The 23000-nt window shown below is 33.3% G+C and overlaps 1 long non-coding RNA gene across 1 annotated transcript; it reads left to right on the top strand.

The window, feature by feature from the left end:
• Positions 1 to 1198: 1198 nt before the first annotated feature.
• On the top strand, positions 1199 to 22578 carry LOC149055427 (uncharacterized). The gene is made up of 4 exons (XR_016192207.1): positions 1199 to 2080; positions 13779 to 13894; positions 21675 to 22340; positions 22497 to 22578. It is a non-coding gene; the product is annotated as an uncharacterized LOC149055427 (long non-coding RNA).
• The last annotated feature ends 422 nt before the right edge of the window (positions 22579 to 23000 follow it).

Below are 23000 nucleotides of genomic sequence, written 5' to 3'. Positions count from 1 at the left end.
GTGTAGAAATCTTTTTGTAAAAAAGGTGCTCAGAACATACATTAGGGTTTTTGAGAATTTGTGTTACACGGTGAAGCATGTAGAAATGCCCCCTTGAACTAATGAAATCTCCCTGTAAAAAAGGTGCACAGAACATACAAATACATACTACTATAATGCCTATACATTACGAGCCTTAATAAATTGTACTTGACCAAATCACATATGGCATGGCGTGTCCATCAACGTGTTAAAATACTTGGTAGTTCATAATTATATATATATATATATATATATTGTTCATGGTGTTCTCACTGTTCTTAGTGTTCATACCTATTCAATATCACCACTGGGTGACCTACCCACCCACCCTTGAATTTTACTAGGGGCGGTTGTCCCAAAAAATATCCTTCGCCGCGCCACTGTATATATATCGCATACAGCTCGCAGAGTGCTGGCAATAAGAGTCTGCACCCGCCGCCGACCCTCTCTCCGCGGCCGACACTATATATCCGTCTAGATCTAATTACGCGCGCTAGGTCTCCGCCCTCCCGTCGGGCACCCGATGTGCAGTATATATACCGAGTTTACGGTAACCTCTCCCCCGACCCCGTAACCCTCGTCCGCGTGTTCGCCGTTCATGATATATAATATATTATTATTATATTGTACTTTGTATAAATGGAAAACAGATGCGAAGGGTTCCCCTTCTTGTATGTATACGATGATTAGATTTCGAGCGCGTACAAAGAAGAAAAATAAAGTTCTGTGGCTGATGCAGTCCGTCGGGCTTAATGCCAAAATCACATTACCCACTTCAAATAATATTACGCGTACGATCCGAAATTTCCGTTTCGTCCTCGGCCGGTTGATTGGACCTTTGTCGTCGTCTCCGGTGCAATCACGCTGCACACTTCAAAGGCACGCGTGGGCGTATCCGAAAGGGTCCTGCAGGGTCGAGGCGATGAGTTTATTATATTGTCGCTGAGAGCCGTTTCGTTTGCGGAATTCACGTCGTGCGTGATATACTGCACCGTGTAGGCATATTATAGTAGACGGGTACACAATATATACATAGTACAACCGTCATATTACACGTGCGCGTTTTATTATCAGTTCGACAGACTATTTTCACGCACGGTTGACGAATGTGATTCAATAAAGTTTCGTCGCGTAAAATATACACGGAAGGTCTACAAATACGCGAGACAAACGACAATTATGGCGCGCGTGATGGAACAGAACAAAATATTATATAGAAAAAAATCTCGACGACGCAGATGCAGAGCGCGCCTACACATAAATCAAACGATATAATATATAATATTATATTATGATGTCCTACGCGGTGGAAAATAAATCGGAAAAAAAACCTCCTCGCGATGTTGTGATATTGTGGCAGATAAAACGACGACGTCCGACATCGTGGTGTATCGCCGTCTCCTGGCGCGATTCGGCGTGTAAGCAAATCACAATTAATTCGAATTTTTATTTTTAATTTTTTAATTATTATAACGTCGGACCGCGTGATCGGGGTACTTTATAGGTCAGGTTTAGGTTTAAGAGTCGATTACGGACGGAAACAATGAGCGTTGAAATCAGATATATTCCCACGTTGAGACACTCCTCGTCGTGTGTATATTCATAATAATAATAATAATAGTACCTATACGTATATAATATAATATTGATATAGGTACGCACATCACTGCCTGTGCACGCGGTCGAGGGTAAGTGAAGAGACTTCAATGCGAGTAATCGGAGCTCCATATGTGCAGCACATTGTGTGCCTCTCGTCGGACGGACGTTTTGTGATGGGATTAAAACGTAGTTTTCGTGAAATCCAAGTACCCCGTCGCCGCCTTCGGTGTATATTATTATAACGTCATTATAAATGGATACGGAAAATCGAAGAAACTTCAACGGTCGACGATCAGTTACCGCTCGTCGGATTAAAATATTATGGAATGGATTTTACAGGACGGACGTCACGCGACGACTTTCGAGATTTCTCGCGATACACGAACTTGGCGTGGCGGCTTCTGCAGCTGCTGTTCATGACGCGGTTCGACCCAAAAACGGTGGAGTAAATTTTTCAAACGTAAGTATGCGATCACGACGCAATTTAACGAATTTTTATTGTTCGATTAAGTGTCCGCGGTATTAGTTCGATATTTGTTCTGTTTCAGAAGGTAATAATGAAAAATGTAGGTCACCGTTTAAAAAGAAAAAAAACCCGAAACAATAGTCTGTATAACAAACATAGGTACAGTGTTACAATATCACTTATCAAGTTAATATTAAGACGTTATTTTCTATTTTGTGTAAACATTTACGTTGTACACTCGTGTCGAAAAAAAATCACCTGTATGTATAATAATAGTAATTGCAGATTTCCTATCGCCACGCACGTAATGACATATAGGTTCACTGATACGTATAATAGTATAAACAATGACTTTAGTAGACACGGCTATCTTATACGAACATATACGTATAAGACATTATATACGACATTATACCATCGAGCTTGGACGTGGCCATTTTCTCTCCACGTATACCGCAAGATACCGCTTTTCTTGAAAAAAAATATGAAAGGTACTTTCCATTTTCATCCATCACAAATGTCATATCCATTTTCCTCCAATACTATATATTTTTTTTTTAGATAAATCACAACAACATAGATTATTGGCTATGGTAAAAAAAAAGGTTAACATGTTTTTTGAATTTGTACAATATCATATAAGATTATATCATACTATATAATTCAAATTATAATACCTATTATTATCATGTTAAACAGAAAAATACATTAATATATAAAAATAAGCTCATCATTTTTACCTATTAATAATGCGTGGATTATTAAAATTATAACTAGGCATAACTTAAATATACTTTATTTTATAACAATGATTTTTAATTTCAATTTATTTCTCAATAATTGATGTTTATACATTTAGAACAATCATGGACAGACAACGAAAGATATCCGAATAATATTAACAATAATAAGGTGTCATTTTCTCGTTTTGATAATGGTGGAAAATGGTCTGGATTAAAAATAGAATTAAAGTATTAGAATTTTTTCTGTTTGAACACATATTATTTCATATACAAACATCTTATCGGACCGATATTGGGGCATCTCGATTTCCCAAAAATAATAGTATTATGTGCTTTGCATCGAAAATCCTGGCTCGGTATTTTGGATCCGTCGACGAGTACACACACTGCAGGCGATACCTGCATGACGGTGCGTCGCATCATGGTATATCCTCCACAGATATCGCGGTATGCATAATAATAACAACCTATCATCTACCTAGGTAAGGGTTTGACTTGGCACTCGGTTGTGTCACGTGTTGTTTACGTTGCATACATAATTATTATTATTTTTAACGTCTCGGCCGCATGTCAAACGTTTGGGTACGCGCTCGCACACAAGTCCATACGATATTATTATCACGGTGTGTACATAACACCGTTGAGCAGGTATATAATATATTATTGATGCTCAGCGATAAAATTGTGTGTATATACATTTTTGTGTGTACAATATTATTTTCTGGTGGCGACCGAGTGAGATTATAATAAAATTTGGGACCCTCATTCATCCATTGAATCCTTAATGATAGAAAGGGTCCAACGGAAATTTTTATCATTTGCTGCTTATTCTCTAAAAATACACTGTCCTCCTCATGACAACAAACCTGCTCTTACAGTTTTAAGTTTGTCTAATCTTGATGATCGTAGACTTAGTGCTAATATAAATTTTTTTAAAAAGTTTTTATCTCACGCTATTGATAGCCCTACCCTACTCAGTTATGTTTCAAAGTTCCAGCACGTCCGACTAGATCTTCTCCTCCATTTTTAATTCCATTTCCTTCTTCTAAATACTTAGGTAATTCACCTATATAAACCGTCTTATGCGTATTGCTAATGAAGACCCCACTTTCAATTTTCCTTAAATACTGTTAAATTGGGTCTTTGTTTTGGGCTTAGGCCTCTACCTTAACACTAAAATAAAATAATATATTATTATTATTATTGGGTACAGTGCCATCAGCCAGTGCGGGCAGGAAGTACTTCGAGTACCGACTTACGTTCGGGTACCACCTTTAACCTACAGGGTGAAAATAATAATAATAATAATAAAGAAAACAAACTCGGCACGGCCCAAACACGACGCCCGTTCTGTCAGTAGTAAAATAATAATAATATATACTCGTAATGTTATGGGCTATATATGTAAATATATTATATTGTTGTCATATGTATGCGACTGAAAATTGAAACGTTAAGTTGTTATAATAAGCGCGCACCGGAATTTCAAAACGGACCACTTGCGTAGTATATTATATTATTACTGTGTGCGATGCGTGACATATAATAATAATAATAATACGTATCGTATAATATTATGTATTTGTGTCAATATTAATATTATGGATGCGTAGTCGGTGCCGCGAACGTTCCGAAAACGCGAGACGACGAGCAACGATAATGTTACCTATATTTACAGTGCTTATATATACCTACCATGTGAGTATGTGACAAGAATTATTATTAAACGAATTACCCATGAATATCATGCTTATTACATACATCGCACACTATATATATGTTGGTAAGTACGAATGGGTACCTACCCACATTGTGCAGTTGGACGTTAACCCGAAGACATATACCATTACAACAGCTAGATAGAGGTTTATTTATATATATATATTTTTTTTTTTTGGTCGAAATTTATTGTCCTAATATAACCGTACCGTCGCGAAATCAGCTCAACGAGATCTAATGCATTCATATTTTTAGGTTATGTTTCAAGGTACTCGACGGAAATCGTGTGCGTTAGTCGATCGTTTTGTTTTTACTGTTTTAATATTATACTCTAAAACAGAGTGCTTACCTATGCCAGCGCTTGTTATTATTAGAACTCTTTACGACGTTTTTGTTTAAAAAAATTATTGTTTCCATTTTCTAATATTCTTTAATTTTTGTAATTGATTATGATTTATTCCAGTTTTATATCGTTTACTCATTATAGGCAATAGGCATAGTCATTGTAGTTTATATTAGTTTATTACGTATTCGAACTTCGGAGTCATGCGATAACATATTGTGAAATATTTTATCAGTAATATAATACCTAATAACGCGTTTATCGTAAAAAATATTTCAATATTTCAATAATAATATGGTTCATTGTATTGTGTATAATAACCATTTATTTATTAAACTAAAAATGTTATATTAATGTACTACAGAGGACGCCGCTTTTAAGATTTGTAGTACAAATTCAAAAATGCATAATCATTGTTCAAATATTAATAGTTATATATTATGTTTTTTTGTCAAACCGTATTATAAATTTAATGACAGTTATAGATAGTAACTATATGTATAGCTATTTTCGACACCCAAAGTGTAATAATTCTGTCAATATTATGAAAAAAAATCCTCTATAAAAAATATTTGAAATTATTAATTTCAAAACTCTCATCTATACCGATATCTTCCGTATAGTCCTTGGAAAACGCAAAGTAAACTATTTTATAATACTGATGAAATAATCCACGTATACCGTATACGATAGGATTTCCTTGTGTTATATATATATAATGATAATATAATGAATGATTTTGCACTTTTACTTCGTATAAAAATTAATACAATTTTTTTTTAAATCTTATTATATTTTATACATATTTTGTTTAGGATATAAAACATAAAGGATATACTTCAAACATAAAGTCCTACTACAGATAGGCTTGAAAAAAAAATCGCCCGTTATATATTATTTTTCTTATACCATCGTAATAATTTAACGTAATCATCAGTAACGTATACCTAGGTTATAACCTACCTTTACCTAATGGATACCTAATTGCAGGTAACCTACTAATTGTAATCATTTTAGAATCCGTACAACCGTTGTTATAAGTGACGACCAGCTGTGACAGGACGTTACGGTCAATAAGTATATTCATTATACGTAATATATATTATTATGATATTCCGATGGACAAGAAATCGGTTAAAATCGGTTATGGAATTGCCCATGTCGTTGCGGCCATAAGCACCTATACATAATATACACTATAAATTATATTATGTATCTAATGAACCGAAGATCGGGTCACCGTTAAGGCAGTGATGCCTTGTTAAGACGTATACTTACCTGCACTAATCGTAGGGAAAAATAAGCCCATAGAGTCGTACTTATTATGTACCTAGTCAATATATACTTATCTACATGTTGAGCGTAAAACATTACCGCACTGCGTCGGTTTTCGTCGACTGTTCGCAATCTAAACCCGACTGATGATGATTGATCGATACAAATAATATTATTAAATTATGCCACGCGAGCAAAAACAACGAATTATAAATCTACTCGTCACTATATTATCATATTATAATATGTATTTTATTGAATATTTTATACTACGTAAATGTTGCGTTTGACGGTCGTGGCACGTGTTGTTTGATATTTTTTTTTAAATAGTTTTAGAAGACGTCTGATTTTGTTTTCTTATAATCTATACATATTGACGGGCCTATATATAATGCATTCAAGTTTTTGGCATCTGCTGCTTTCGACGACGTTCGCCTGTTTATTGTTTTAAGAGCACGCCACACCCGCACAATATATATAGTTTTCGTAACATAAATTCACGTTTAGCTTCGTTAGTTTTAATGTTAGTGTGAATTGACCTATTGTCAGACGTATAATGGTAAGAACATTTCTATGTTTGTTTAGTTTTGTTCGTCTGCTATTATTTGCGGTTTTAAAATTTTCCAAAGCGAGCTATATAATAACATAATTTGAGCTTTTTTTCACATTTTACAAGTACCTTTATAATATACTTATACAAAGAAAATATGGATAGATATAAATTATGCGAACAAACAGCTGTTATTGCATTATATATAGGTACATCACGTTATTTAAGCTAATTAATGTATTGAAGGCGCTGAGTTCTTAAAAAATTAAATTTATAATTTCTATAAAAAAAAACTGTTCAACTACCACCAATAGCTAATTATTAATAGATATCCCATAAATACTTATTGATGAAGACTAAAAACAAGTGAATAATAGAAAATTTAAAAATTAAAAACTTATGGTACGTTCAGTGAACGTCGTTGTTACATTTTTCGGGTTTGGTAACTTCAATTCACATTCTGATATCAAAACTAATGAAGCTGAACTGCGTGAACTATCGAGCGATTATTAGCTATATTACGGTACGCGTACACGTCTTGTTGACGGAGTCGGGGGACAACAAAACATGCGGGTTTGGCGTCCTATTAAAAATAAGTCCTCTATAATATTATAATAAATTTATAATAGAAATAGGCTCGGCCGTGATTAATATCATTATAATTTATAATTCCAACAGCGCGGCCCGTTGACACGTACAAAATATTATACTTACACTGTGACTAATGTGTACGCGTTTTGTTCCTATTGGGATATAATATCATAATGGAATCATTCCGAATCTCTCAACTGCAGCGACAAACCCACATTGGCGTTTGTTGCACGACATTAAAGACAGCTGCTGCAGCTGAGCATATTATATATTTTGTAGGATTGTAGTTCAAATAAGTGCAAGTGTGACAAATCGCATCAGCATCAACCAGCGGCGTTTCCGCGGCAATTTCGATCATCAATACTGTAATAATAATCGAGATTGAATGCCAATAAAGTGGGTATAGGCACAGTTCGAATTCGCTACTTCGTTTTGTTCCAATAAACTTAAGAGACGATCGCATGTAACGTATGTACGATATACACGAGTTTGATGGAAATTCGAAACGTGTTATTTTTCATCGGGTAATATAAAGCGTGATTCAAATATTAAACCAACATGGGTCACTTTCGTTTTCCCCTTTAATAATTCTGCAGTTATTCAAACTTTGATTTTCATAATCTTTTAATAAAGTTAAAGGCCGCATTTTTGAATTCTCAAATTGTATTGCTACACTTAAAGAGGGTCCTTTGACGATACATATACTTCGGTTTTTCAAATGATAACCTCTCCCTCTATTTATTATTACTATAAATTATTTAGTGTATATATTTTTTGAAAATTCTGTACTATAAACTCAAAATTTGGACAAATAGTTTCTTAATGAAAAAATGAGAAACTATGATTGAGTCGAAAATATTTGCATACTTCAAAAGTTAGTTCAGTTAAGCAAATACCAACAGATAAAATATAAAATTACACTTTGTTTTTAAACATTTTTGTTTTAATGTTATACGAGCAGGAAAAGTGTTTAAAACGTATAAATCTCAAATTTCTAAACATTCAAACAATACCTTAAATATTTATAAAATATAATGTGTACTATTAAATTAGTCATCGCATTGTTATTCAGGTCATTAAATACCTTATGAAAATGTATTGTTCTTAGCCTAATATGGTGTTTGGGTGTTAATTTAAGTTGTCCGACTTGTCACTTATTGATGACGAACCTGCTTTGTGTAGGAACTATAAAATATGAGTGTATATTATGACTACAAAAATTCACTGTAACTAGCCACGTATCGCGTTCTGAACTTTCGAATGACGTAATGAAAGTATAACGAAACACGAAACTAGAGTAAAAATATTCACAAAAAACAAACACTAAACTATAGCTACGGGACGTAGTAGACTTATTGCACTCGTAATTTGACATTTTCATACCATGATTAGATAATGAAAAAAAAATGTCGCAGTAATTAACATCACGTGAACTGCACGTTTAGGGATTGATGTATTATATGTATAATAATATATGTGTGTGTGTGTGTGTGTGTGTATAAAAATCCCAAACCTCGTAACCGGTATACTCTCGTTATATATCTACGAGCTTATTGTAAGGTCTATGAGAAAATTAACACCATCGCCACGAAGACGTATTTGTCGTCAGTGCATATCGCAATAATATATTTCCTATAAATGTAGTTACACGTCGACGTAAAATTGCGGCAAAAAATGCAATGTACTCGATCGCCTCTCCGAAGCGTGGGAAACGTGCGCGAACAAGCAGCGATCATTGCAGTCTCTAGGGAATTGTAGGGATGAATCGAATCAGCTTTTTCGTTACGAATCTTACTCGGTTTCTACTATTTGAAGAATTTTTTTTGCTACAATATCTATACTATACCATAGGTACAGTTTACGCGATTTGTCAATTACGTCAATTCTCTCCGATTCTATTGTTCGTATTCGTATATGATATAGATAATTTATACTTAGTCTATAGAATGAATATATAGGTTCAAAAAATATAATCTCAATTCATTTTAAAAATTCTGGTCACAAAATATTGCAAGTAAATCATAAAAAAATCTATATAGGTATCTATTTATTCGTCATTTTATCAACAAATACTTTACACGAGCTTTAGTGGTTCCATTATTATTATTTATTATCATAGAATAGACGATTCTTTTTATAAACTATATATTTTTTTTAACATTTTTTATTTTATACCAAGAATACTTATCATGAAATGTAAATATAATAAGTAGGTGTACGTACATTACCACACAAAAATTACAGTTTAAATTAAATCGAATTATTTAAAATGGGAATCGATAAAATTATTGTAGGGCGTAGGTAGGTTGGGTTGTACTATATATACTATATACCTGATGTATAGTACAGGGTGTAACTGTAATATTAAACTAATACAGTAAAATTCGTCATGGAAATTTGTCAAATAGTCCCCGTAGTTACGCCTTAAATAAATGCATTTATTAAATTTTCGATTAATTAATTCAAATTCATTCGCTTGCATATTATAATATTTAATGTAATGAACTTTCATGATGACTCCGGTGGTAAAAAAAAAATTCCACACAGTCGCGGTCGCATTTACTTCGATAAATTATCAAACAATTAGGTAATTTTTAATTTTTATTAAAATATATCAGCAACTGTTCTCATACATACATATATATTATATAATACCATTAAACGTATGAATTCAGAACTCAAAATCCTTTCGCGCGAATGCAATATACATAATATATAGCGATTCACCAACAGTCAAATCGAAATTCGTCGATTATTCGCGCGATGACCCATATATTATTATGCACCCAGTTCGCTTTTATTCGCTGTATAATTTTAATGAAAATACATAATACAACCTAGGCACATATAATATTAATATTATAGTAGTTCCAATTTTACGTTAAATTTGCCTGGTCGTCGGCGCGGTGTACACTACTGCTGTACAAGACTATACGGAGAACAAATCGACTCGTGTCGTCCTCATCGCCGACGACCCACACACACCCGCGGTATATACCTACCTTTTTTTTTTTTATATAACCGTAACAATAACCTGCGACCATATATAGGTAAACCGTACACACACACACACACACACACACACTTGTATATATATGCATATTAATGTCCGTCATTATTTGTTATTATAATATATCTTTTACGTATCTATCACATAATAAGCTCGGTTGCATATCATTATTATTTATCATATTATATTAAATACAAACATATATATATATTTATAATACTCGTAGAGTTTTGAGCTGCAACACAATGCAACGACAGAGAGTGTGTGTGTGTGCTAGATATATACCTATGCGGCGGGGCGCGGCCGCCATAGGGTTTGTCACCGCCGCCGCACAATATTTTACAGCGATATAAACTATACAATATGCATATTATAATAATAACGTTGTATACCCGTCGCAGGTACACGAGTTTCTTGTAATATATTATTTGCGTTATTAGCGACATCAATTGTTTCTCCGGGCCCGGAACAATGGACGCGATGCTGAAGCGCACACGCCGCAATTGGGCCGCACGGTCGTTAATAATTGATGTCGGGGCGTCGTCGTCGTCGTCCGTTTTACCGACATCTAAATAATACAACAATATGATGTGATATATTATTATTATTATAAATTAGAAAACAGCTTTCGGTGGTCTCTCGCAGCAGCGTATCGTATATACTATATATATATACCTACCATGTGCGACGATCGTAATAAATCAGAATTTTTTATTTTTATACTATATTACAGTGCAGTCGCGTTTTTCGCAGGAATTATAATATGTAGGCATAATCAGGGTGTCAAAAAGGGGGGTTAGGGAACCTCAAGTACTGCAGGGGCACGTTGAAATGAATTAGCTGTGATGAGAAACTTTATGGTGTCCACAAAAAAATTTGATGTGGATGGTTTGGGAATAAGTGTCTATAGAATATTCACCGCGCGGGGGGGGGGGGGTGATATGGATCCTTCTGCTCCTTTTTTAAAATATATATATATACATATATAATATTAGTGTGAGGGGCATTAAACTGTGATTTATCCTAGAAACAATGAATATTATTTATCCTCCCCCATCCGCCCAAATTAAAATTCCTGTTTACGCCACTGAAAGTGTCCGTTTTGAAAAATGACGTGCCTTCCATCGGGTAGGTTGGCCTTGGCCATGTTCAGATATTATATTATTTTCAATTCGAAGAAATTATTTTAACGCCCCAAGACCGAATCTGACATCGTGCGTAAACGATTGCGCTGCAGGTATGTGGTATATGGAATGAAAACGTGGTATGGGTGGTTGTTGGCGATGCATATAATTGTTAAATATCATACAAGCGACGGTGACTTCACCATAATACTAATGTATATATTTTTTTTAACTGTATTTACAGTGTTTCAAATGAGCTTTTCCTTTGATTCACATTCGTTTCGATTTTTAAACATACATATTATTATTATTGATGACGGTCTCTTCTTCGATCATTATAATATCATATACCTAACTTATCTCACTAACTATTGTCTATTTTAATTTTCTGCAGCGTTTGGAGTTTGATTACGAAATCAAAAAAAAAAAGTTCTGATGACCCTACTAAACAACGGTCGGTATTTTACATTTTTCTTCTGTTTTACTCAATCATCACGATTCTTCGACTTGCAGGTATATAAAGGGTAGTCGTACGAAACATATTATATCATGAACGTTTTCAATAAAGGGTTTCATCGTCGTTTTTTTTTTTTGCCGTCGCGCGCGGTTCCGCAGCGAATCCAAGCCGCGCCAATACGTATATTAAAATTTAAAATATTTATTTTATACAAATATAAACGCTGTACCTATATGCTCATCGCGTACGATTTCTTCTCAATTGTTTTTGTTTTCCCATTTTTTTTTTTTTTTTCATCATAATATCAAACATACCTACCTACCTCTTTACCGGGTGATCTTTAAACGCGTCCTTGAATGCACGGCGCAGGCACGTCGCGGTAATAATAAGTAATAACGATATTATAATCACATGGTGTATTATATATATATAGTGTTGTAGAAGGATAAGGAAAGAAACGTGGACGTCGTTTAGTTTTACGCGCATAAATCACGAAAGAGAGCGCATATACGTTTATATATACGATATTTATAATATATTATAGGTAGGTAAACGTCGCATATGCGACCACAACACGCGCGCGTAGAACAACAACGAAATTGCGTTTCGCGGTGCATTGACGCACGTATATAATATCATACCACGATATACCGAGGTATATGCACAAATAATAATATAATACATAAATTATTATTATTATAATACGCTCGTAGCTCGGTTTTGAGTGTGTATATACAACACCTTACGCGATGGCTCGTCGAAACAGTATACGCAAGATAAATGTACAATTATATAATGGTTTCTTCTTATTGTCTGTAAATCGATACCTATTATTGTGTATTGGTCGCCGACACCTGTACGGTAATAATATACCTATAGGTAAATGACGATGTATCATGTAGCCGCGGTGATGTATCTAAACGTTGCGACCGCGAAGTATTTTATTTTTAGACGGATATCATTTAGGTAGGTATAACTATTATGACATAATAATACTTATGGGGTGTCTGCCGTTGAGCGTTTTTTTTTAGTTTTTGTGGTAAAAAGCGTATAGTGGTGACGAAGAGATTGATTTGAACGAAGAAAACGATTTTTATCCGAAAAATGGTTTGTCTCCTAAAGCCAAACGTTGAAATGCTGCAGAAGACAATAGTACTTACTTATTTATGCATGTCGTCTTAAAGTTTTGATGTGCTGCTGCTGTCAATTTTCGTTCACTAGTTCAAATAGTGTAAGGCTAGTGTTTTGTCGTTAGAGCGAATCGACAGATCGTCAAACTTTTAGGCAAGAACAGTAACTGTGCTTAAGAGTTGGGATATGTTTCGGTAATTTTTATTTTTAGTCAAGATAATGAAAAATCGCAAGTTCAAAATGTTCATGCCTCGCTTAAATATCGAACAAAAACCGAAGACGCTAAGTACAGGTTTGTTCATACCTATAAAAGTTTGATAGTAGCTAATATAATAGTTCAATTCACTCCAATATAAAATTAGTGAACGAAAATTTGCAATGTCGTACGTTTAAAAGACAGAAACCGCAAATGCGCGGATAGCATCATCTTAAGCGTTAAAAAAATTACGTGTACTAATGAATGACATAAAAAATAATAATAGGAGCTCATAGCAGGTATACATGTAATGATAATAATGGTACAATTAAAAGAACATTATAATTCATTTTTTTATAAATTTTTTTTTTTTATCTCAAAGTTATAGTTCAGCAATTTACAAATATACTATTATGTGAGTAGTAGATACTAGGTACATAAAAAGTAATCAGTATATGGTGACATTATTAATACAATTATAAAGTCAATTATTCTAATAGTAAATATATTATAGATTAGGACTAATGATATGGTTTACATTTTTTTTTTTTAGAAAACATCAAGAGATGTGTTGTTCTGGATTTCTGGTTCCGTAATATTTGTTTAACGGTAAGTTGAACACCGCAGACATCACATGTGGGGGCTTCTTCGTTTGTCCAGTACCCGAGTGTAAGTCAATTATAATATTTTGTACAATTTATTATTTTATAACCGCGCACAAAAATCTGGTTTTACTATGTAAATACTAACTATCATAATTTGAAATATATGTATACAATAGATTATACTATTTAGCATAATATATTATTATTCATGAGAATTGTAACTACCTACCTATAATTTTAAATTGAATTCCGGAATTCCTTCATTTTGTGCACATATTAAAATTGGAAAATGTTTAGTATTATAACGATTTGGAGTATACAAATATACATGACTGTATGATAATACCAAATCAACAGTATTCGGGTTTTATTTTCCCAAATTAAGTTCTACCTAGCTATTTTATTAATTTTATAATTATTTCTACTTTCTGGTTGAATTTCAGCCACGTTCCGCGGACCTTTAAACAACATATTTTACGGTTTTAATGTAACGTAATAAATCGATTTAACGATTTTATCGAAACGATATATACGTTCATATAGAGGCTAGTATGCGATAAACTATGGACTGTCCAGTGATGATAGACTTTACGCTGATGGCGCGTTCAAGAGTCTGACAGCAGCACGCTTATTATTATTAACACTGCAGCTGTATTATAGATGCAATTAAATTTCTTTAATGACTGCACCATCACGTGGTATTTTTGTTTTTCGTTATCCAAACACTAATTTATGTGTGTACGCAATTCGTCGACATGGCGCCATGTCATCGACCAAGTCAATACCATAATATATTATTTTAGAATAATATTAGAACAACATATTGTTCGTTGTGCGTGGTGCATAGATTTATCGCAAAAGGTCAAAGGCGTGCAGAAACGACTAAACATAAATGTTAAGCTGTATTTCCGTCATCATTATCAGGTCAACTATATTTATACATACCTAAACATAGTATTGTAGGTACACGATTATCGTATTATTATTATAATTATATCAAGAGGATGTCAGCGCATAATTTGTTTTCTCTCTCCGACCAACGCGAAACATTACGGAAAATTTACCAACCCTAAATTGTTACTTTTCATATCAAAGCGAATTCATCTATTATCAAACCTTAAGCAAAAAAATTTATCTGCGTCCCTGTTACGTGGGCTTTTTTTACGATATTTTGATTTCCATGTATGTTTTGAGCATGTAAATTATGACAATTTAAAAAATGCCTACGCATTTATATAATTCGCACCTCTAGAACAATAAGTACTGCCACAATTCAAAATTTATAGTTTCGAAAAAAAGCTATTTGAATTTTTGCAGCTACAATATCACAATGGTTATAAAATGCAATGTGTACTGGCACAACTCTAAATGTTGCTGTTTTGCACTAAACATTATCAATCACACGATAAAAAGTTTTTTAATTAGCGCAAGAACGCTTCAAATGGAAACTGTGAAATCATTTCGACTTCAGTGATTGATCGGATAATTAAAATATAGGTACCTACTGTCATCAAGTAAATATGAGGGCTCTCTTGCTTCGGAAATTAGCTAAAAATTATATGACGATTCAATACTGACATCGGATCATCGTGTTTTTTAGTGGCCAAACGAATTGAATGATTATATTTGAATGTGGCGGTCTTGTAATATTATGTACAGCTGATTTTTTACCATTCGAATAAGTAGTCATAACTCAAAATCGAGTTGCGGCTTAGTCTCGTCCTATATGGAGGTGCGCGGATTATGTCGTAAACCTTGGAAACCTTTGGGAAGACGCTGCAGGTTGGCCGTGGGTTTTTTTGCCGATGAAGAACGTGCTTTACCTCGATGTGTTTTGTATACGATGAAAACACGTCAACAATAATTATACTGCGTGTGTGTTCTGTATTGTTGAGCGATGTGCAACGCGTGCATTCTTGTGCACATCGCTCATAACATTATGATAAATAATAATAATGATACATCGCGTACCGAATCGCGCGATTACCAAAATCGTTCACGTTTCGGATGTGCGCCCCGTTTAAAATTCTGAAGTTTTTTTTTTTTCCAAAAACCCAAACGTCGTCCCGAGGTCGTGAGTCATATTATTCGTACGTGCCGTGTAAAAAGCTTCGGCATCACGGTTTTACGGCATACGTGTAGCGGTGTAGGTGTATATAATATTGTGTAAGTCCCGACCGTGAATCGTGTCCGTAATTGTATAATAATGATATGCATAAAAACGTTGATGAAGCCCACTAACCCAACATGTGTGTGTGTGTGATCGAAGAACACTTACATAATATTTTTATACGCATGTTTATGCTTACTAGCTTACTGCTTAGGTACCCGTAAAATGAAGAATTGGGATTTTAAATGTTACTTTTTTGCATATTTAACACAATATTTGACTTTTTTTCCCGTCATAAGTGCATATTCGGCTAGTTTTCAAATATGAGTGCATATCCATAGCACATTTTTGCTGTTGACAACACTTATTTACTTGTGTGATATGTGTGTGCAATAATTTTGTAATAATACAAATAATTTAATGACTTTTTTATATGAAATACATTTACAAAAATAATAATTTATTAATAATTATAAAATACATTATCATTACTATTTTTGGTTTGAATTATAAATTAAACTTTAATAGGTAAGTATATTAATACTATATAACACTCGTCTACAATAGCTTATATTATAGCATAGGTATTTAAAAGTTTCATAAAGAAAAAGAGAACAACTTTTATTCAGACAAATAAAAAGTCTATCAGGTTGCCTATATTATAATGATACAGTATACCTGTCGGCTATTAGACATTCTGTGATTGATTAATGATTATCAATAAATGTAGTTATGAGGACAATATTATCATAGTAAATTTGAATTTATAATTTATGATTTTTATTATGGATTAACCAGACTCATTTCTCAAGACGATAGTCCAGCTCAATGATATTAATAAAATAAATAAATAAATACGAGTTAAAAAAATTAAAAAAAGTTAAAAAAAAAAAAGGTCAACAATTTTATAGGTACATAATATAGTTGTACAGCTTATAATTATTATTTTTGCAAAATACATACTTGGACTTTTTTTTTAGAGCTTGAAATAACCACGTAGTACCTACTTATTAACTTTTAATAACTTTATCGATGTACCATATTTGGAACTTATTCGCATATGCGTATCATGGCATTTTTCGTATTTATATTAAGCAATTATTTTTATGAATGTATTGTGATAATATTTTATGGATGGACTATCAATTCTAATACGTAGCTGGTACATATTACACATGCCTTCTGTCCTCAGTATCAAAAATATTTGAAAAAATTATTCACTCAAGGCTTACCAGTTATTTAAATGCAATAAATGCTATTCCGCATTTCCAATTTGGATTTAAATCTCACCACTCCACTACTCAACAACTTTTACGACTAACGGAGCATATAAATGATGGATTTGAAAAAAAACTACACACAGGTGCTGCCTTCTTAGACGTAGCCCAAGCCTTTGATCGCGTATGGCATGACGGACTCTTATATAAATTAAAAACATTAAACACTCCCACTGCAATATATTATCTAATTAAATCCTACCTCTCTGATCGCTACTTCAAAGTTCGAATCAATGATACTACTTCGGAAACAAAACAAATCAACGCAGGTGTACCACAAGGTTCAAAAATTTCACCATTACTTTTTAATCTATACGTTTCGGACTTCCCTACAACGAATAATACTGAAGTAGCACTATACGCTGATGATAGTGCTATATACTCAAGCGCTAAGGACGTTGAAACATTAACACAAAATATTCAAGCCCACTTGGATGAAATCCAAAAATGGGGAGAAAAATGGAAAATTGCATTAAACCCTCAAAAGAGTACAGCGGTACTCTTCTCCAACCGGCGCCCCAAAACTCCTGAAAATTTGAAATTGAACGGTAATAGTATTCCTTGGTCACAAAATATCAAATACCTCGGTGTAATCTTGGACAGGAAATTAACCTGGAATCCTCATATCACCTCCAAATTACAACAAGGCTACCAAAGACTAAAAGTTCTATACCCGTTGATTAACCGTCAAACTGCATTAAGCTGGAGATGCTCTCTTATGCTATATAAGCAAATACTACGACCATTACTTCTTTACGCATCCCCTGTGTGGGGAAATTGTGCAAAAACCCACACACATAAAATACAAATCTTTCAATCAAAAGTTCTGAGAACCATTTCTAATGCCCCATGGTTTGTACGCAACGATGCACTTCATCAAGACTTCCAGCTACCCACAATAGTTGAGTTCATAAAAAAATCAGCAATCAACTTCTTCGGCCACATCAACTCTGCTCACAGTGCGAAATATTACAAACTAAGTGTCCCTCCTTCTGTACGCCGACTCAAGCGTGGACGTCCCCACGACTTGTTGCTATAACGCCTATAACTAATTTATTTAATTTAATTTAATTTAATAAGAAATTATAATATTATAATATTATTATAATATTACATATATGTAGTCATTTGTATCTTATATCACTAATGTATTTTTTTTTTTTTTTAATTGTTATTTATTTTCTAAATGTTAAAAAAAATAATGTTATTAACAGTAAGTTAAGATGACATTCGTCAGTAAAACTTTATGAATAAAAAAAAAAAAAAAAAAAAAAAACATATTACACATATGTTATTATTATTTTATTATACGTGTTTAATATTTACGCGAGCACCCATTATTGCGTTCGACGAGAGATTGTAATATAATATTAGTAATATTACTCGTATTATGCATCGGCGTTAGACGTTTTCGAAAACTATAAAAATTCATAATAAATAAGCATCTCAACTACCGCGCGAACTATACTTTCAAATGTCGTCTGTAGGTTTTCTTACGGTAGTTGTTAACATATAAAAATATACTATTATAGATATATCAAGAGTATCAGGTGAAAAAAAAAGTATTAATATACTTTAAATTCAATTATTACCATTTTTTTTACGAATGGTATAACCGTTTGATAAAAACCGATCGTGTCACGTCATTGTACGAATATATAATAATATTATATTAAACCATGTGTGGTCATTTCCGTTCGGAGAAAATAAATTAATAAGAACCGAACGGACACACATTCAAATATTATATGGTTTTTTAATTCTCCGAATTTCTCGGATTATATTATGATAATCAGCTTTACATTATATTTTATCAAAATTCCGTCGTATTATTCTTTGATCTTGTAATATTAACAGGACTTTGGACGTAAACTGGAAAAAAAGTGAACGAGATTACAATAATATCATAAAAAATATTTAACATAATATTAAAACGAGATTACGATTATATTATTTATTATTGTGTTTAACATAGGTATAGTGTATAATAATAATATTATTGTTGAAAATCAAACGGCGCCGCCACGCCGCGGCCGACGGAGCGCATCATATGTATGTTCCATTTTTTTACTGGCATTATACGCGTGTTGTTTGCGCAGTCCATCATATTTATTTTATATTTTAACGTTTAAGAAATTAATGGCCGTGGTATGTGTAATTTTTATTTTATAGTCGGACGATATACGCACCACAGGCCGATTTGATACTTTCAGGAAACCTGCAACGCTAGCAAAAGTACCAACAATATTGAGACTTAATCGGAAACTCAATATCCGAGATGAACAGTATTTGAATTATCTATAATACATATATATATATATATCATACAGACACTAGTTAGGTAATACGGAAGTACTAACTTGTAAAATTTTAAGTACAACAATAATAAATCTTGTACTTAGCATATTAGTTTATAATGTGCGTGCTTTAAAAAATATGTATTATGTAAGTATTTTGTATTTGTATTCAGAGATGTACTCAGGAGTTTTCAATGGGGGGGGGGGTTGAACATTTTGTTTTTTATCACTGGGACTTTGTCACCTTTTTTTTAAAAATATTCTTACTTACCTATCTAATCTTAAAGTTCTTAACAGATAATGCACGCAATCGTTGTATATACTATATTGCATGTTGACATATGGTTTAAAATAGATATATTTTGATTATTTTTTCCCTTAAAAAAAATTTTTTTAGAAAATTGCTCCTGTGAGTTATATTGTATATAGGGGAGAGGTGGCCACAGTGATACACTAAAAATTACTTTTTAAATATTGTTTTTGTTTTAAGTGATAATCCTTCAACAGCGTTATTATGGTTTTATTCTAAATATTATTGAGCATTAATAAACATATTAATACATTCTAAAATTTAACGAAATTTCAACCCAGAGAAATTTTTTTTAAAAATTTCATAGTGTCTCACTGTGACCCAGCCTTGTACACAACGAGACACGTCACAGGGCACTATATAATATAAAACCTTTTAAATTTGTAGTTTATCTTTTATATTTGAACTTTTCATTTCACAACATTTTATTATACGATAAAACAATTAAAGAGAATTTTTTTAACAAATTTTAAAATAATTAATTGTGTTTTGTACAGTTAAAAAAATGTAGGTATTCAGTTTGTTTATTTCAATAGTTTTATGTTTAAGTTTTAAAAATTAAATAAAAATCATAATCTAATATCACTTTATTATGATCACAATTTATTTCAACAGTCTTGTTTTAGAGTTAACTGATGTTGGGTACAGCGAGACAACAGTATTTATTTGTCTCACTGTGTAGTAGTGTGTACTGTCTCGCTGTATACCGATCTATTATTTTGCAGATTTTTTATTATTCCCGTATGAATATTTATGATAAACAATTGTGCATATAAATAAATTGTGCACAAGAAAAATTTAATTTATACATACCTTAAAATACGTAACTTTGAATAAAATTGGATAACAAAATTGAAAAAACGAAGCTCACATTTTTCACGTTTTGATAACAATATAAAAAAAAAATAACAATATTATGATAAGATGATAGTATAATTTTTGACCTGCACTTACTAATAGCACGGATATAGATACTAGTAGCTAATTGTTAACCATTATGTTTATTATGATTTTATGAATCTTCTGGATTCTCCATCTGATGGTTAAACATTAAATTAGTCGACTTATATTTAATGGATTACTGTGCCCCATGTCTCACCGTGGCCACCTCTCCCCTAAGCACGAACACACAACACTACATAGGTTAGTGAGGTCATGGGGGAGGTTCAAACCCCACGACCCCCTCCCCCTTGAATACGCCCCTGTTTGTATTTTACACTATGTAATATTATTTTTATTTTTTTTTTTTTATTAGTCTTGAAATTATAATGATTTCGGCTTCTGCAATTACCAAGGAAATTCTAATATTGGCACTACATATTATTTACGTGCATTGCTGGAAATCTATAAAGAGGAGAAAAATTAATAAAAGTTTTAAATATAGTTATAGATACTTATGTAATATATTATTATTATTATGTACCTACCTTCCTATACTTGTATTTATTTTTTTAAATAACAAATGATCCAAGTAAATACTAAATACTTTTAGTTTTTCACACAATCTACTGATCAAAAACACATTTTACTCCTCGTTTCAATACAAAGACATAGGACGAGTTGAATAAATGTTTTACAACTGAGACCACGAAAGCCTTTTTCGGAAGAATCGAAAAAATTTGATTTTTGAAAGACAAACATCTATTTATTGTGAAAACTGAATTTTATAATTTTACAATTTATTTTTATTTGATTGTGCAGTAGTTTTTAAATAAAAAGTTTATCCATGGTATCATGTATTTGACAATTATATACGTTATAATCAAAAGTATTTTGTATTTTAATACAATTTTTTAAGTATTTTGCGAATTCTTGATTTTGCTTTACACTTAATTATTTAAATTTTTTAGCTTCTAAGCGATTGTTTGGAGCAATTTTTGGTCCATCACGATCACTGCAGAAAACCGGACAATTCGGAGTCAAATGTAATTGATAAGAAACACTGGTGGGAATTCGGAGAATGTCCATCTCAGCCTAACAGACATATATTGCACGGAAGACAACAAGACGATTTGCGGTTGACTGTCGGACCAGGACGCCGGGTGGTGACCGAGCCTGCAAGGGTTCTCGTCGGGCCGTGACGAAGGCGCAGTCCACTTCCACTCAGATTCAGCCGGAAGTACTGTCGACGGAGCAAGAGGACTCAACGGCGATAACTATGGCATGCATCAGCAACCACAGGAGCAGGATCATCAGAAGCAACAAGAAGACGAGTCTGAAAAACACTTTTTGCCGAAGGACCAATATACAATCGCGGATATGCTTCCTGCCCGTGCCCGCCGTTCCCGAGTTCGTTCCTGTGGTTGGCCGGGTAGTTTAAACAAGCAATAACTTAGCTGCAGATCAAAGTGTGGTGCAGTGTGCGCCGGACCCGGAGATGGTGACCGGAAGATGGTGACTGGAAGAACTTTTGGAGGTGACGATGAACTGATCGAAGGATGAGAAGCGTGTTGGTGGCAATCATTCCAAGGAGCGCGAAACGGCTTCAAGAGTTCAGGATGGCATAATATTATTAGGTAAGTGGTGGACACTCGTCGCGGTTAAACGTGAGCTGAAAGTATGAAACAAAATTAACAAGTTTGATTTTTTTCACGACTCTTTTACATGGTTATACGTATGTAATACATATAATAATAATTTTTTTATTGATATACGGTTAAAATATTGTACAGGTGACAAATATGCAACGAGAGAGAAAAAACAGAGCACTGATCTTCACTAAAGTGGGACCTTTGTGAGAGATAAGATAAAGCGATGAAATAAAACAATATGTTTTATGGTTTACGATAAGTTGTATCACTCTAAGTTCATAATATTATTGTTTTGCTTATGACTTACTATATTTTGTCGTCATTATATTTGATACTGTTTAACTTTGGACAAGGGTCAAAGCAACATTTTATAACCATAAAGAATTCTTAGAACTGCCGTGCGCGTTCCTATTGGATCTGCCACGTCGCTTCTTGTCCCCTTCAATTTCACTGCCGTCACTTCCGTTAGTTCCTCCTCGATCACATCACCGTCTCCGGTTCCGACATCCACTCGGGCACACGCACCTCGATCTGCAGCCTAGTTTTCTCGCATCCTGTTCACCCGGCTATGGCAACCACGGAACGAACACAGTCGTCGCTCACGGACGAGTGGGCCGATTACCCGGAAGCGGGCAGCATTTCCAT

Source organism: Diuraphis noxia, unplaced genomic scaffold, assembly GCF_037042655.1.
Source record: "Diuraphis noxia isolate RWA-SAM2 unplaced genomic scaffold, SU_Dnox_SAM2 contig0005, whole genome shotgun sequence".
Classification (NCBI taxonomy): Eukaryota; Metazoa; Arthropoda; class Insecta; order Hemiptera; family Aphididae; genus Diuraphis; species Diuraphis noxia.
This window is presented reverse-complemented; position numbering and strand designations above follow the sequence as displayed.